Here is a 16377-nt window from a genome sequence, read left to right as displayed (position 1 = left end):
TATGTTTGGCAATATAGAATCAATTTTAGAATTTCTTTGACCCAGGCAAATCAGAAATAGAACTGTTTAATTTAGCTGAGAGCAAATCTTAATTCATGTGTTGATTTACACACCTACTTCACGAAGTTGATTTGTGTCATACTCTTAGATTAGCTTGATCTGCAGAACACCACTGTGATTGTACCATTTGTTGCTATCTAAAGTATGTTAAACAGGAACCAAGTAAAGTCATAGGTAGACAAGAATGCTGGAGAAGTCAATGTTCATACTGCTGGGGTGCAGACTGCCCAAGCGAAATATGAGGTGCTGCTCCTCCAATTTACGGTGGTCCTCACTCTGGCCATGGAGGAGGCCCAGGACAGAAAGGTCGTATTTAGAATGGGAGGGGGAGTTGAAGTGCTGAGCCACCGGGAGATCAGGTTGGTTATTGCGAACCGAGCGGAGGTGTTCGGGGAAGCGATCGCCAAGCCTACGCTTGGTCTCACCGATGTAGAGTAGCTGACATCTAGAGCAGCGGATGCAATAGATGAGGATGGAGGAAGTGCAAGTGAACCTCTGCCACACCTGGAAGGACTGCTTGGGTCCTTGCATGGAGTCAAGGGGGGAGGTAAAGCGACAAGTGTAGCGTTTCTTACGGTTGCAAGGGAAAATGCCCAGAGTTACGGAGGGAGTGGTCTCTGCGGAAAGCAGACAGGGGAGGAGATGGGAAGTGGCTGGTAGTGGGATCACGTTGGAGGTGGCGAAAATGTCAGAGGATTATTTGTTGTATGTGACGGTTGGTAGGGTGAAAGGTGAGGACAAGGGGGACTCTGCCCTTGTTACGAGTGGGGGGGGGGGGGGGGGGGGGGGGGGGGGTGGTGAGAGCAGGGGGGGGGGGGGGGGTGGGGAGTGAGAGCAGAGTCACGGGGTTACAGAAGAGACACTGATGAGAGCCTCATCTATATTAGAAGCAGAGAAACCTTTTCATGAATCTAGAGCCAGAAATCTTAGTCAAAAAGGTGGTTGTATGTGCTAGAAGGCTCAGATGGGAGAAATTAAGTATAATGATGTGGCCAGATGGAACGATTCCAGAAATGATGCCATCGTGACTTGGTCCTGGTTCTATAAGATAGTTAATTTTGAGGGGAGTGGAAACAGCAACTAATGCCATCTACTTCTTCTTCTGTCGTATGTCTTTTAGACCTGCAGCTCCGTTGAGGCGAGCTAGGCCTACGTGTCATCGTCCAGGTCAATCAGACCTCGTTCACCATTTGGTGGCCGGTGTTTGGGGCAACTGGTGACTATGTGCTCCACTGTCTCTGTTGGGTCCCCACATTCGCAGGAGGCGCTGTCCATGAGGCTCCACCTCTTCATTGTTACTCCATAGCATCCGATGCCTGTCCTCAAGCGGTTGAGGGTTGTCCACTGCTTTTGGGGCAGGTCCTGGCCAGGGACATCCATGGGGTCATTGATGTACAAGACAAACACAATGATAAACGTACCCCTTCACCACACTCACACTCCCTTCCCAAGTGATGATGATTGCCATTGCTTTTGCAGGTGCTGCAGGTTGATTTCCCTCCTTGTGACGAGCACTCAGTCTGGCAGTGCGTCACTGGTGGTTGCAGGGCAATCTCACGATGGTTCATAGGGTTGGCAATGCAGTGACAGAGGACTATCCAGTGCCTTCAGCTCTGTACTGCATTTCGTTGCATTTGCATTAATGCATTTCGTTGTTAATGCATTTCGTTGTCTCTGTACTGTACACTGACAATGACAATTAAAATTGAATCTGAATCTGAATCTGAATCTGAATCTGAACACATGGCCAGAGGCATGGGACATACATTGTCTTTGGAAGTGTAGAAAACCTCTCCAATAATTTAACCTTAAAGCGTTTAGATAATGAAAAAAAAATCTCTGCAAAGCAAGAAACCAAGTCAACCACTGCTACATACGCCATCTTTGATATTCTCTTGCAGCCAAAGTAATTAATTTCTCAATTCAATTATGATACTCGGGGTATTCCATTCGGGGGAATGGGTAATGGTGGCATCACTTAATGTTAAGACAAATTGGTGACATGTTGCAGATGGCCATTGCTCTGCACCAGTGTGGTGTGAGGGAATGTGACCATGTACCATTCCAATCCATACCTTTGCAGGGTCTTGCTTCCTTCAGACACTGACTGCCTCCCTGTTTGTTCCTTGACCGGTGGAGTATAGACCTCAAATGAATCATGAAGCCTGTTGAGTGAGCACCAAACGTAATCAACATGCACCGCTCTACTCCTCTTCCTCGAAGGGGTAGTCATCATACTGTAAATACAACTTCATAAACTGACTCTCAACTTTGCATTCATGGTACGGTCCAATATCATGTAGCAAATGATGAAAACTATGAACTTCTTAGGTGAGTATTCTAAGGCATATTATGAAGTCCAGACAATGGGAATTCATTGCCACTCTTCACTAAACTCGAGACAGGCCACTTAGATGCAGTTGTATTCAGACTCAGGAGCATGACATAGACCTAAAGCTACAATGAGAATTGAAGAGAAAAGCACCTATCTGGAATGACTGTTGATAAGTGGCAGAATTGAACAGCTCGGTGCGTTTTCCACTTGGATGATTCTGACCATCAGTATTTTCTGCGGATAAACACATATCACGTGCACTAGCCTTCGCAGTTCATGTCGAGCAGATTCACAGATGAAGCCTGACATGCTACATGAAAGCAAATTGTGGACGCAACCCAGACCATCACACAAACCAACCTCCCTTCCATTGACTCTATTTACACCTCACGCTGCCTCTGCAAGGCCACCAGCATAATCAAGGATGAGTCTCACCCCAGTTGCTCTCTCTTCTCCCCTCTTCCATCTGTCAAGAGGTATAGAAGTGTGAAAACGCACACCACCAGATTCAGGGACAGTTTCTTCCCAGCTGTTATCAGGCAATTAAACCATTCTATCAACAACTAGAGAGTGGTCCTGAGCTACTATCCACCTCATTGGAGACCATCAGACTATCTTTGGGGTGGAAAATTGCACCTTCACGTGGTCCGCCCTGTTTCAACTAATGCAACCAACCTGCCGTGCACAATCAATTAAGATCAAATAGAACAAGTTGTCCTACAACTTTAGGCTGTGCACGCCATACGCAAGAAGAAGAAGACTATCTTTAATTGGACTTTACTGTACTTTATCTTGCACTAAACGTCATTCCCTTTATCATGTACCTGTACACTGTGGAAGGCTCGATTGTAATCACGTATTGTCTTTCCACTGACTGGTTAGAATGCAACAAAAGCTTTTCACTGCACATCGGTTCATGTGACAATAAACTAAACTAAACTAAACTAAAGAGCTCTTTTGGCTCTTCTCCTTAGCCTTGTTGGCTTTGCCTTTTATGCCTCTTCTCCTGTCGCTGGTTGTGCTGGAGACCCATTACTATAGCTCCTGAAGTAAGCAGCAATAACATAATCCTACAATCCCTAAAGTCACACGGACTCAGAAGACTTCAATTTGCAATCCCAGGCTCTAACAAATGCAAAGCTCTTCTTCGATGCAACCCTTGATGAATCTACAAAATGCTACTTTATAGGAAAGACACAAAATACTGGAGTAACACAGCAGGTCAGGCAGCATCCCTGGAGAACTTGGATGGATGACGTTTCGGGTCAAATCGCCTTCTGCAGAGTCTAAAGCAATCCGACCATCACTTATCCGTGTTCTGCGTGTCACTACCTGACCCATTGAATCACCCCGGCATTTTGTGTTTTTCTTTGGTAAACCAGCATCTGCAGTTCCTTGCTTCCACAAACAATATTGCGCATGGAAAGCATGCATCCCGATCGTATGAACATCCAATTCTCTAATTTTCGATAACAACAAACCCCACCCCTCATTTTTCTGCCCCTCTCTCTTCCCTGTGCCCCATGCGGATGTGCACCCATTTCTTCCACCATTATCTTACAGCCTTTTGACTCCTTTTCACCTCTAGTCTTTGTCCACACATCTGCCAACCCCCCTCCCCCCTCACCTGTAATCATCTATCATATGCCTGGCTTTGTCATACCCTCACCTCTGTTCCAGCTTACTACCCCACTACCATCATTCTGAAGAAGGGTTCCGACTAAAATCATTCCTTATCCATATTCTTCATGGATGCTGCCTGACCCGCTGAGTTATTCAGGGCCAGTCTCTGTTGTTAAGATCTGTTTCTCTGTGCATATCCACCCTGCGATTACTGTGATTTATTGTCATAGCATGGACACAAATTGGTTATCGCAGCTGGATTTAAATCACCAGTCTGCACGCCTTGAGGTTCACACACAACTATGTAAGCACATGGAAACAGTCAATGTGTGGTTGCATGATTCACTCTGAGGCCGAGAGGTAATCACATTTCACAATCAGTTTCTCATGCAACCTATGAATGAATTTCTAGGCTATGATATTAGAGATATCATTGAAGACATATTGTGATGCCAAGATATTTTGTTTTAAACAAGGCTGGCTATTCTGATGAAGATTGTATGCTTAAATCCAGGCAAAAATAAATGGGCAGTCACCTCCCATGTGCCACTTCTCTGCATCCCACCAGTCCCCATAGTTTCTCTGTGACTCCACTTACTACCTGCAGCCCTGATAGAGCAGGGACGTCTTCCAGAGACCGAATGAGCTGGAGGTCTGGCTGTTGCAGTCATCCCAAGATGCACAACAGTCTGTGAGCAGCCACTAGGCCTCAAGGAAGGGATATGGACAACCTGCTCCATACTGCCCTGATTACCTTTGAACTGTCTGTAAATGTCCCTGATAAGCAAAGTCATTTAAAGACAGTTCAAAGCAATTTAAATAATTTTAAGAAAGCGAATTTGGGCTGAATTTGCATGTTGTCATTTCAGTATGGACCAGTGAGCAGGAAGTATGCAAGTCCCAGTGGTGGGATAGGTTTATGAAATTGAATCAATATCAGAAACAGTCCATGTGCTGTCAAAATATTGTATTCCACACCATTGTCTATTTAAATACAACCTAAACCTTTAACTGAAAGTGTTTTCTCCCTAGCAAGTAGTGATGTTTTGCCTGTTTCAGTGCAGCTTTTATTCGGCATCAGACTACAAGCCAAAAATGGACATAAATCGCAAATATTTAGCAATGTCACTAAGAGTTCACCAGTGCAGTCAAAAGGGAATGTCACATTTGGGAATTATAGGGGTACTGTCTGAGGTTAGGATTAACCTTGCCAAGATTTGAAGTAGATTATAGTGAATTTATGTTACGTACAACAAATCACAATATGACCTGAAGAGATTGATTTGTTTTACTATGTTTGTAGCATTAAGTTAATTTTGATGTTCGATTACTTTGTACAATGATCCCCATCTGATGCACACAAAAGGATCTCAGTGCTGGAACTAACTCCTTCCCTGATCATTCTTTCCTTTAACAAATTACAGGCTCTCCAAATGAAAGATTAGTCATTATTTGTCGATCTATCTTGCTTCTACACTACTGTTTTTCAATCTCATTTCTTTCCTGTATTCTGCCGGGTTTTTTTCTGAATGATCAAAGCTTATCACCGAAGAAAATACACATCTGTTATGACGGATCATAATCTTTTGAAGAATGCCTCATGTCTATGAAGTGAATATGCTTGATTTTCGTTACAGGGTTTGTTGTTTATTTCATGAAAATAAGAATATTGCAATGCAAGTAGAAAACAGACATCAAACCTTCTTTGATAATATACGAAGAGGTTAACAGTTTCCAAATACTCTCTGCATATTATTCAGTCATCCTTGAAGTGCTCAGAGCATTTCTAGGACATAAAGACTCCAGGCTATAGTAGATTGTGATGCTCATCTGCCCTGATTCTCATGGGAACTATAAAAGTAAAATCAGAGTGAGATATCAATAAAATTCTGGTCTAAAGTATCAGCTTCTGCAAGATCAAAGTTTATGGCACTATAATATTTTTGTGTTGCTGTTGAATTGATTTCAGAAGGCAAATGGTATCCGATCATGACCATGCATGTGATGAATATTCGATCGATACATAGTAATACATAGCGTCATAGTCATAGATTCATGCTGCGTGGAAACAGGCCATTCGGCCCAACTTGCCCACATCGACCAACATCTACACTAGTCCCACCTGCCTGCATTTGGCCCATATCCTTCTAATCCAATTCTATCCATGTACCTGTCTAAATTTTTCTTAAGCATTGTACCTGCATATGGTGCATACCTGAATACGGTCCATATTCCCGCACCTTGGGGAGGGAACAAGTTTGTAAAGTAAAGTGGCCCTTCTGAATATAGCATTGTTTAGAGTTTAGGTAACATTGATAGTGTAAGCTAAACAGAAAATCACTCTAAGACATGAGTCGATGAATAACTCAGCTCTGTTTAACTTTCTTTGCAAAAAGGGCCATTGAACAAATCTGCATTTTGCTTCCCATGAGTTTCTCTTTACTGGGCTATTACCTCGTTAGTTATTCCAAATATCAATTCAACATGTGCTGGTTTAGTTTAGTGTAGTTTATTATTGTCACAGGTACTGAGGTACAGTGAAAAGCTTTTGCTTGTTGCGTGCTATCCAGCCCATATGCAGACTATACATGAAAAAAATCAAGCAGTCCACAGTGCACAGATAAAGGATACAACATTTAGTCCAAAATATAACACTGGACTACAATAAAGACTTCAAAAAAGTTCAAAGGCCACCAACGAGGTAGATGAAGCGATTGATAATGACATCATCAAAATTAAGCTGCAATGAACTTTCATTATCATTAATCTTTTGCTTACTAAATTTCAAAGTGTTTGGAATGAATTTTCGGTGAACTTCTTATAATGTGGCATTTCTGTGATAATTTAATTCCAAGGCTTGTAACTTCTCACAGGTGCATCAGTGATGGGTCCCTCGTCAATTCTGTGGTGCCACTGCCATTTGGTCTTTCTTCTTGTACCTGCATTGTCTCAGCTGCCACAGTTATTGCAGCCTAATCTGGCTGTTACTTTATGTCAACTATTTCTGGAATCCAAAACCAGGCAGTTAATTGACAGTCAAAACCTGGCCAATGTTTCTTCCAGGGGCTTGATGCTAAATATGGGGCCTTTTCTGAAAACTTTGACTGAGATCACCAAACTGGCCCAAGCCAAGGACTGTCCTCTTGGTTTGTGTAGGTCACATAATGCAGCAGCTTATCTGATTACATAAGATAGACACAAAGTGCTGGGGTAACTCAGTGAGTCAGGCAGCATCTCTGGTAAAAAAGGATGTGACATTTTGGGTTGGGAACCTTCTTTAGACTGAAAGTAGGGGGGGGGGGGGGGGGGGGGTGGGGGTGGGGGTGGGGGAGGTGAACAGCTGGAGGCGAGAAAAGACCAGGCAGGCAAAATGACCTCAGGCAGGCCGGTGCCAGGTAAGTCCATTGTTGGCTAGAGAAGGTGTGATCTCAAGAGAAACAGTGCGGAGAACTGTGGAACTGGTAAAACGACTAGGGTGGAGGAAGGGAGCAAGGACGGAGGAGGGAGAGGAGTGCAAGATTAAGTTACTTAGCTGGGTTGTAAGCTACCCAAGCAAAATATGAGGTACTGTTCCTTCATTTACTGAAAGAGTTATTCAGAAGTTCAGCTCATCCGCTGCATGCAAAGCGCTACATAAATTATGTAAGAGTATAATCTGATTATTTTGATTGCTTTGCTTGGTTGTATATGAAGGCATGGTTGAGCCTGTGATCAATATGTAACTTTATTGTCCTCGGGGGTATTCGCGTGTATGAATGGGATCAATATTAAGTCTATGAATAATCAATGTTGAGTTGAGAACAGCATTAACATTTACATCTGATGTCGGACAATTCTCAGGATGGAGAAAGCCATCCTACAGTTTGTCGCTGGTCCTCACTTTAAACAAAAGGGTTTCTTACAGTTTGCAAGAGAACATTCCAAACCATAAGAGGGAGATACTGATATAGATGTCTAAACAAATGAATCAAAAGAGCAATGAGGATGTGACAAAAATAACAATTCATTTGAATGATGCAGAAAATAAACACAAGATGTTGTCAGTGGATATTAGGCATGTGTTGAACAGTTGTGGAAAAATGGAGAATTATTTAAGTGCTCTAGAGAGGTGATGAGGTTTAGGGTGGGAGACAGATGTTACCATTTAGGATGTTACTCCAGAGAATATCAAAGGGTTTATGGAAGGTTGTGCCATCAAAGATGAAGAGAAAGGAGCATGGGAAGTGGTGGGATTAGTTGAGGTTGGGGGATATGAAAGGGAATCGTAAAGGCACATGTAACTGAGGATAAGCATGTTGAATTCCAAGATATCGGAAGCCAAGGACCAACAATGGCAGTTGAGATAGAATTGGTATTTTAGAGTGAGCACAGATGCAGCACATTAGACTTTATGGTGGGCAGGCTGGCATATGTTGAAGCATGTGGATGCATCAGAAAGGAATTTTGCAGCTAATGGGATAGCAACATGATCATGCCAAGTAAGCAATTTACAAGTTGCTTGCGATTTGGGGAAACAAACAGCTCTGGCTCAACAGGGCACTGAGTGTTTGCGCTGTCTCATTCAGCTCAAGGAATTGTCAACACAGGAGGTGGAACCAATGGCATGGGGGCAGAGGCAAAATGATTGTTTGACTTTCTCCAACCACTCAACCAGTTTCAATAAATTAACCCTTCACTTGACTAAATGAATTGAATAACTGAGGGTAATTTCTACCATTGAATGCGATGAGAGAGACCAATTTTTTACGTATTTGTTTAGATCTATGGTTCATCTGGAGCAGTGTAATAATGGCCCCTGTATGATTATAAACACGTTAATCCTGAGTTCATCAGGTCTGATTATTCCCAGTGTCCCTGGAGCATCGTTGCTGGTGTTTGTTGCCCATTGCCAGCTGATCTGGGCTTTCTCCAGGAAGCACTCTTGGCCCTGTGATGAAACAACTGAATGGATTACAACACACTTAAGAGAGCAGAGGCCAAGGTGTTATATTTACATGGGATCAGTGTCACATGGAGCCGAGATGGAACATAGAACACAGAACAGAACAATTACAAACCAATAGGCCAATAATATCTGTGCCGAGCATGATGCCAAGACCATCTCCTATCTATCTGCACATAATCCATATTTCTCCATTCCATGGATGTCCTTATGCTAATCCATAATTCTCTTAAATGCCACAATTGTATCCGTCTCAACAACTATCCTGGGCAGAGCCCTGTCAGAGTTCCAACCACCCACCTGACAACCACCCCCCCCCCCCCCCCCCCCCCCCCCCCCACCTCCCCGCCCCTCACTCACTCACCTCACCCACCCACCTCATTCGTGTTGGCCTAATGAATAATTGTGTCGCTCCAAGGAATAAAGTCCTAGTCTGCCCAACCTATCCCAAGAGCTCAGGCTCTTGAGTCCTGGCAACATCTTTATAAATCTTCTCTGTACTATTTCCAGCTGAATGACATCTTTCTTATAACAGGGTGACCAAAGGTTAACACAATATTCCAAGTACAGCCTCACCATTGTCTTGTACAACTGCATAACATCCCAACCTCCATACTCAATTCCCTGCCCGATGAGGGCCATTGTGCTGTTGAAAGCCAAAAGAGCATTCTTCACCATCTTATCTACCTGTGATGCAATTTTTGGGAAACCATGTACATGTTTTCCCAGATCCATCTACTCTACTGTGAAGAGTCTACCCTGGTTTGACGTCTACATTGTTAAACACAAACTGCAATGAACACTCTAGCCTCTAGGGAGGCTATTTGGGTGGAACTGAGAAATGGGAAAGGGGTAGCAACACTTATAGGGGTGTATTATAGACCGCCAAATGGGGAGAGAGAATTGGATGAGCAAATATGTAAGGAGATTGCAGATATTAGTAGTAAGCACAAGGTAGTGATTGTGGGAGATTTCAATTTTCCACACATAGACTGGGAAACACATTCTGTAAATGGGCTGGATGGGTTGGAGTTTGTAAAATGTGTGCAGGATAGTTTTTTGCAGCAATACATAGAAGTACCTACTAGAGAAGGGGCGGTGCTGGACCTCCTGTTAGGAAATGAGACGGGTCAGGTGGCAGAGGTATGCGTTGGGGAACAGTTCGGGTCCAGTGATCACAATACCATTAGTTTCAATATAATTATGGAGAGGGTCAGAACTGGACCTAGGGTTTAGATTTTTGATTGGAGAAAGGCTAACTTTGAGGAGATGCGAAAGGATTTAAAAGGAGTAAATTGGGACATTTTGTTTTATGGGAAAGATGTGGAAGAGAAATGGAGGACATTTAAAGGTGAAATTTTAAGAGTACAGAATCTTTATGTCCCTGTTCGGTTGAAAGGAAATAGTAAAAATTGGAAAGAGCCATGGTTTTCAAGGGAAATTGGACACTTGGTTCGGAAAAAGAGAGAGATCTACAATAATTATAGGCAGCATGGAGTAAAGAGGTGCTTGAGGAGTATAAAGAATGTAAAAAGAATCTTAAGAAAGAAATTAGAAAAGCTAAAAGAAGATATGAGGTTGCTTTGGCAAGTAAGGTGAAAGTAAATCCAAAGGGTTTCTACAGCTATATTAATAGCACAAGGATAACGAGGGATAAAATTGGTCCATTAGAGAGTCAGAGTGGACAGCTATCTGCAAAGCCAAAAGAGATGGGGGAGATATTGAACAATTTATTTCCTTCGGTATTCACCAAGGAGAAGGATATTGAATTATGTGAGGTAAGGGAAACAAGTAGAGTAGCTATGGAAACTATGAGACTCAAAGTAGAGGAAGTACTGACACTTTTGAGAAATATAAAAGTGGATAAGTCTCCAGGTCCGGACAGGATATTCCCTAGGACATTGTGGGAAGTTAGTGTAGAAATAGCAGGGGCTATGACAGAAATATTTCAAATGTCATTAGAAACGGGAATAGTATCGGAGGATTGGCATACTGCGCATGTTGTTCCATTGTTTAAAAAGGGGTCTAAGAGTAAACCTAGCAATTATAGACCTGTTAGTTTGACGTCAGTGGGGGGGCAAATTAATGGAAAGGATACTTAGAGATAATATATATAAGCATCTGGATAAACAGGGTCTGATTAGGAACAGTCAACATGGATTTGTGCCTGGAAGGTCATGTTTGACTAATCTTCTTGAATTTTTTTGAAGAGGTTACTCGGGAAATTGATGAGGGTAAAGCAGTGGATGTTGTATATATGGACTTCAGTAAGGCCTTTGACAAGGTTCCTCACGGAAGGTTGGTTAAGAAGGTTCAATGGTAGGGTATTAATGGTGGAGTAGCAAGATGGATTCAACTGTGGCTGAATGGGAGATGCCAGAGAGTAATGGTGGATGGTTGTTTGTCAGGTTGGAGGCCAGTGACTAGTGGGGTGCCACAGGGATCTGTGTTGGGTCCACTGTTGTTTGTCATGTACATCAATGATCTGGATGATGGTGTGGTAAATTTGGATTAGTAAGTATGCAGCTGATACTAAGATAGGTAGGGTTGTGGATAATGAAGTAGGTTTTCAAAGTCTACAGAGAGATTTATGCCATTTGGAAGAGTGGGCTGAACGATGGCAGATGGAGTTTAATGCTGATAAGTGTGAGGTGCTACATCTTGGCAGGACAAATCAAAATAGGACGTACATGGTAAATGGTAGGGAATTGAAGAATGCAGGTGAACAAAGGGATCTGGGAATAACTGTGCACAGTTCCCTGAAAGTGGAATCTCATGTAGATAGGGTGGTAAAGAAAGCTTTTGGTGTGCTGGCCTTTATAAATCAGAGCATTGAGTATAGAAGTTGGGATGTAATGTTAAAATTGTGCAAGGCATTGGTGAGGCCAATTCTGGAGTATGGTGTACAATTTTGGTTGCCTAATTATAGGAAGGATGTCAACAAAATAGAGAGAGTACAGAGGAGATTTACTAGAATGTTGCCTGGGTTTCAGCAACTAAGTTACAGAGAAAGGTTGAACAAGTTAGGGGTTTATTCTTTGGAGGGCAGAAGGTTAAGGGGGGACGATAGAGGTCTTTAAAATGATGAGAGGGATAGACAGAGTTGACGTGGATAAGTTTTTACCACTGAGAGTAGGGAAGATTCAAACAAGGGGACATGACTTGAGAATTAAGGGACAGAAGTTTAGGGGTAACATGAGGGGGAACTTCTTTACTCAGAGAGTGGTGGCTGTGTGGAATGAGCTTCCAGTGAAGGTGGTGGAGGTAGGTTCGTTTTTATCATTTAAAAATAAATTGGATAGTTATATGGACGGGAAAGGAATGGAGGGTTATGGTCTGAGCGCAGGTAGATGGGACTAGGGGAGAATACGTATACGGCACGGACTAGAAGGGTCGAGATGGCCTGTTTCCGTGCTGTAATTGTTCTATGGTTATATGGTTATATAACACAACATTTGGAAATGGAATTTAAACTGCACTTTACCAGTTTCATTCTGTTTATATGGGGGCTAAAAACATATTGTTTAATAATCTATTTCTTTCAAACACTATTAACAACTCCTACTGTTACTCCTATCAGACATCAGTAGCTGGGCCTATTTATCAGCAAGATTTCTCTTGTAGTGTTGCCCAAGGAACCACAACCTCATGCCAGTGTCAAAATCAGGGCACTCCATCAGGAAACCTGCTGTTCTCCAACTCTATCATTTGACACACACATCTGTGGAGTTTAATCTGCAGTGTTTAAATTCTGAACACATTGACTTTGGATTGGAATGATGTATTGAATGTTTCTTCTGAAAATTGTTTGCCATGCTCCAGAGATACCTCTTACAACTCCCTTTCCCGTGAATTCAATTTAAGAGCACAGATTAGTCACATCACCATCAAAATCAATTGATTTGTACTTTTATATTTGATTGCTGCAAAATATTCACCATTTTTGTGTGTATTCGTAAACTGCTCTCTGTTTTGCTATCAAGTTACTGATTGTAAACTAACCCTGGCACAAATACTCCCAAATAGATCTTTTACATTTGTAAAGGCTTGATTTAACATTTATTATGATTTCAATATAATCTGGTCCAGCATTTATCAGAATGCATTGGTAGTTGGTGCTTTGTCCTGTATACTTGGTGGAAGGCTTGATAATGTCTCCCTTGTTATCATGTGTAATTCACTAATGTTTAATGCGACAGGGTTATTGGTTATGTTCAAGTGCTGTCAACTATTAGCTTCTATATTTTTGTTCATAAATCTCCTCCCTAATAATGCCTTGAGGCACAGCTGCATTGAGCTTTTGTTCCGGTGAATATCTGGGATCTGATCTTCCTGACAGATAATATTTTCTGTATCACAGAGCATTTGTAATATTGGTTATATGGAATGGTACAAGGCATTGTGAGCAGCAATTCACTGAAGGTTTTAACACTTTCACTGAAAGTCTTAACACTTTCACTGCCAGCAATGAATTCAGTTGAAAGTCAAAGAAAACTGAAATATTTAAAAAGTGATTTTAGAATAAACAGTAACATTTCTGTAACAATTATTGCAATGATTCTTATTTCCTTTTAGTTGCATTTGATTACAATTTGGTGGAGTTCCTGAACCCAAGTATGAAAGACCAGAAAAAGACACAAAGTGCTGGTGTAAACTCAGCGGGTCAGTCAGCATCTCTAGAGAACATTTCAGGTGATGTTTCAGGTTGGCAACTTTTTTTGTAAACCAGCATTTGCAGTTCCTTGTTTCTCCTGTGAAAAAAACAGAATCAGAATCAATAGATACTGAAATAACATTGAATACAAAGGAAAGCTTTTCTTAGGCTTCTTGACCAAGTAGTTTCAGAAAAATGGAAACTATCTGCAGAAAAATGGCATAGATAGATATAGATATAGATATGCCATTTATTGTCACTATACATGTACAGTGAAACTGAAAGCTGCTCGTACTCAGTGCATACATACAATTTAGCACAAAAAACAAAAACAGAAAACAAAAAAACAGAAGGGAGATGGGGGGGGGGGGGGGGGGGGGGGTGGGAATAGGTGCACAAATTCTGCGGCGCTACATTCATATATACATATATACAGATGGAAGTCCGTGTTGGGCAGTGTAGTCAGTGCATGTGTGAATTTGAATTTATAGTAGATATAATTCTCGGAAAGCAACTATTCCTGAGTCTGTTTGTCCTGGATTTGATGCACCTATAGCGCCTTCCAGAGGGCAGCAGGTCGAACAGTCCAAACGCAGGATGGGAGCTGTCTTTGATGATCTTCTTTGCCCTGCTAAGGCAGCGGGAGGTGTAGATGTCCATCAGGGAGGGGAGAGGGCAGCCAATGATCCTCTGCGCTGTCCTGGTTACCCTCTGAAGCCTCTCCCTGTCTGCCATGGTGCAGCTGCCATACCATGCTGTAATGCAGTATGTCAGCAGGCTCTCGATGGACGAGCGGTAGAAGGTCAGCAGCAGGTTAGAGTCCAGGTTGCGTCATACTTCTGTCATCAATTTACACCAGAAAGTTGCAACCCTAAATTGCTAATAGTTACACCTTCTCAGGCTACAGCTACTGTATGTAAACCCACCTGGAGATGGATGTCAAAGGGATTTGTATGCTCATATTTCCTGTTCTACTCCTCTAGTTCAGAGGAGATATGCACCAGAAAAATCAAATTAACACTACAGCTCACAAAATTCGATGTCTGTCTCAAAGGAATAGATTGTTAGATTATTTCAATCAAGAAAATACTTTTTCAATTCAAAATATCAAAGATTGTAACATATGCTGTAAGTCTTTTCTTGCTCAGAGATCATACAGTTAGTGTCCATCCAATTTACACACACACACACACACACACACACACACACACACACACACACACACACACACACACACACACACACACACACACACACACACACACACACACACACACATATATATATATATATATATATATATATATAAATAATGTGCAAAGTGTGGAGTCACAAGAAACTGCAAACAGCAGATGCTGGAAGCTGGAAAAAAACACAAAATGTTGGAGTGACTCAGTGGGTCAGTCAACATCTGTAGAGGGGAAAGATAGGGGATGTTTCAAGTTGGGATTCTGAAGAAAGGTTCTGACCCAAAATGTCACCTCTCCATTCCTTCCACAGATGCTTCCTGACCTGTTGAGTTACTCCAACTCTTTGTGCTTTGCTCAAGGCCGGTCGATGTGGTTAATTTTCTCACCGCCTCTCTGACTGATCTCCAAACATGTTGGGCCTGAATCAGGAAATGGCTTTTGTGACTGAATAATATCTTTCCGCAGTCCTCACATGTCCAAACTTTATATTTTAAGGCCTATCGTTTCTCCTTCATCGCAGCAGTTAGAAGTTATTTTTTTACAAGACTTCTGGCTCTTTACAACCAACTTTAATGAGGCGTTGGCACACGGTGCTTGAGCTTATTGAGAATCCTGCTGCCTCCAAATCTATCTTCAGGGCATCACTTGTCTTTCTCGGATCCTTCTTGCTTTCCTGAATCAGCAGCCCCGTGCAAAATGGCCTTTTCCGGCCGCACATGACATGCCCTTCCACTTGAGTGATAGTGATCTGCTTCACAATCCTGGATCTTGAGCTTGGCTCACTCCTATCAACTTTGCAATCTTTCACCGTGAGTTTAAACAAAGTTGATGCAAGGTTATAATCTTTGTTCATCTCCTTGTGGATATTGTGACGAGATATTTTCAAATGATAATAAAACAGCAGGCAGATGATGCAATAATGACCTAATGCTGGTGTAAGGTTGTTGTTTTGCCTTTCATTTCATTTGAATGTTCCCACTTTTACAACATGCTTTGTTTGTATTTCCATTCACATGTTAAGTTGTGGTCAAATGTAGAAACAAAGAACTGCAGATGTTGTTTGGCAAAAAAAAGACATAAAGTGCTGGAGTAACTCAGTGGATCAGGCATCTTCTCGATCCGAAATGTCACCTGTCCAGGTTCTCCAGAGATACTACCTAATCCGTTGAGTTACTCCAGCACTTTTTTAAGTTGTAATCATGTTTGTTTATCATTTCATTCTATATACAGGTGCACAACCTTTCATCCGAAGTTCCAAATAACGAAAAGCTCCGAATAGCGGACATTTTTTCGGTCCTTGAAGAAAGGTCCTTGAAGACGTTCACCGAGGGCGGCCCGCAAAGGTGAACAGCGGAACCTCCGGTCGGTCCTCGAAGAAAGGGGAACTAAATCCCATTCATAAAAGAGAAGGTGAGGGTATATTGCGCGGGAGGGTTAATAATTGACAATCTGCTGCTGCCTGCCCGCTGAGTTAAAAAGTTCCCACGGTAGACTCACGATACCCAGCGGACCGTGAGTCTTGCGTGGGAACTTTTTAACTCAGCAGGCAGGCAGCAGCAGATTGTCGCTCCCT

The 16377-nt window shown here is 42.3% G+C and overlaps 1 long non-coding RNA gene across 1 annotated transcript in view; it reads left to right on the top strand.

Annotated features, from left to right (window-relative positions):
• The window catches only part of LOC129709736 (uncharacterized), a 30123-nt gene extending 14175 nt beyond the window's left edge, over positions 1-15948 (top strand). Inside the window, exons 2-3 of the long non-coding RNA XR_008725555.1 lie at positions 13536-13652; positions 15115-15948. This is a non-coding gene — a long non-coding RNA (uncharacterized LOC129709736). The remainder of the gene's footprint in view (positions 1-13535; positions 13653-15114) is intronic.
• The last annotated feature ends 429 nt before the right edge of the window (positions 15949-16377 follow it).

The sequence above is a fragment of the Leucoraja erinacea genome, chromosome 26, assembly GCF_028641065.1.
Source record: "Leucoraja erinacea ecotype New England chromosome 26, Leri_hhj_1, whole genome shotgun sequence".
NCBI lineage: Eukaryota > Metazoa > Chordata > Chondrichthyes > Rajiformes > Rajidae > Leucoraja > Leucoraja erinaceus.
Note: the sequence above shows the minus strand (reverse complement) of the source record. Positions and strands in the feature narration are given on the sequence as shown.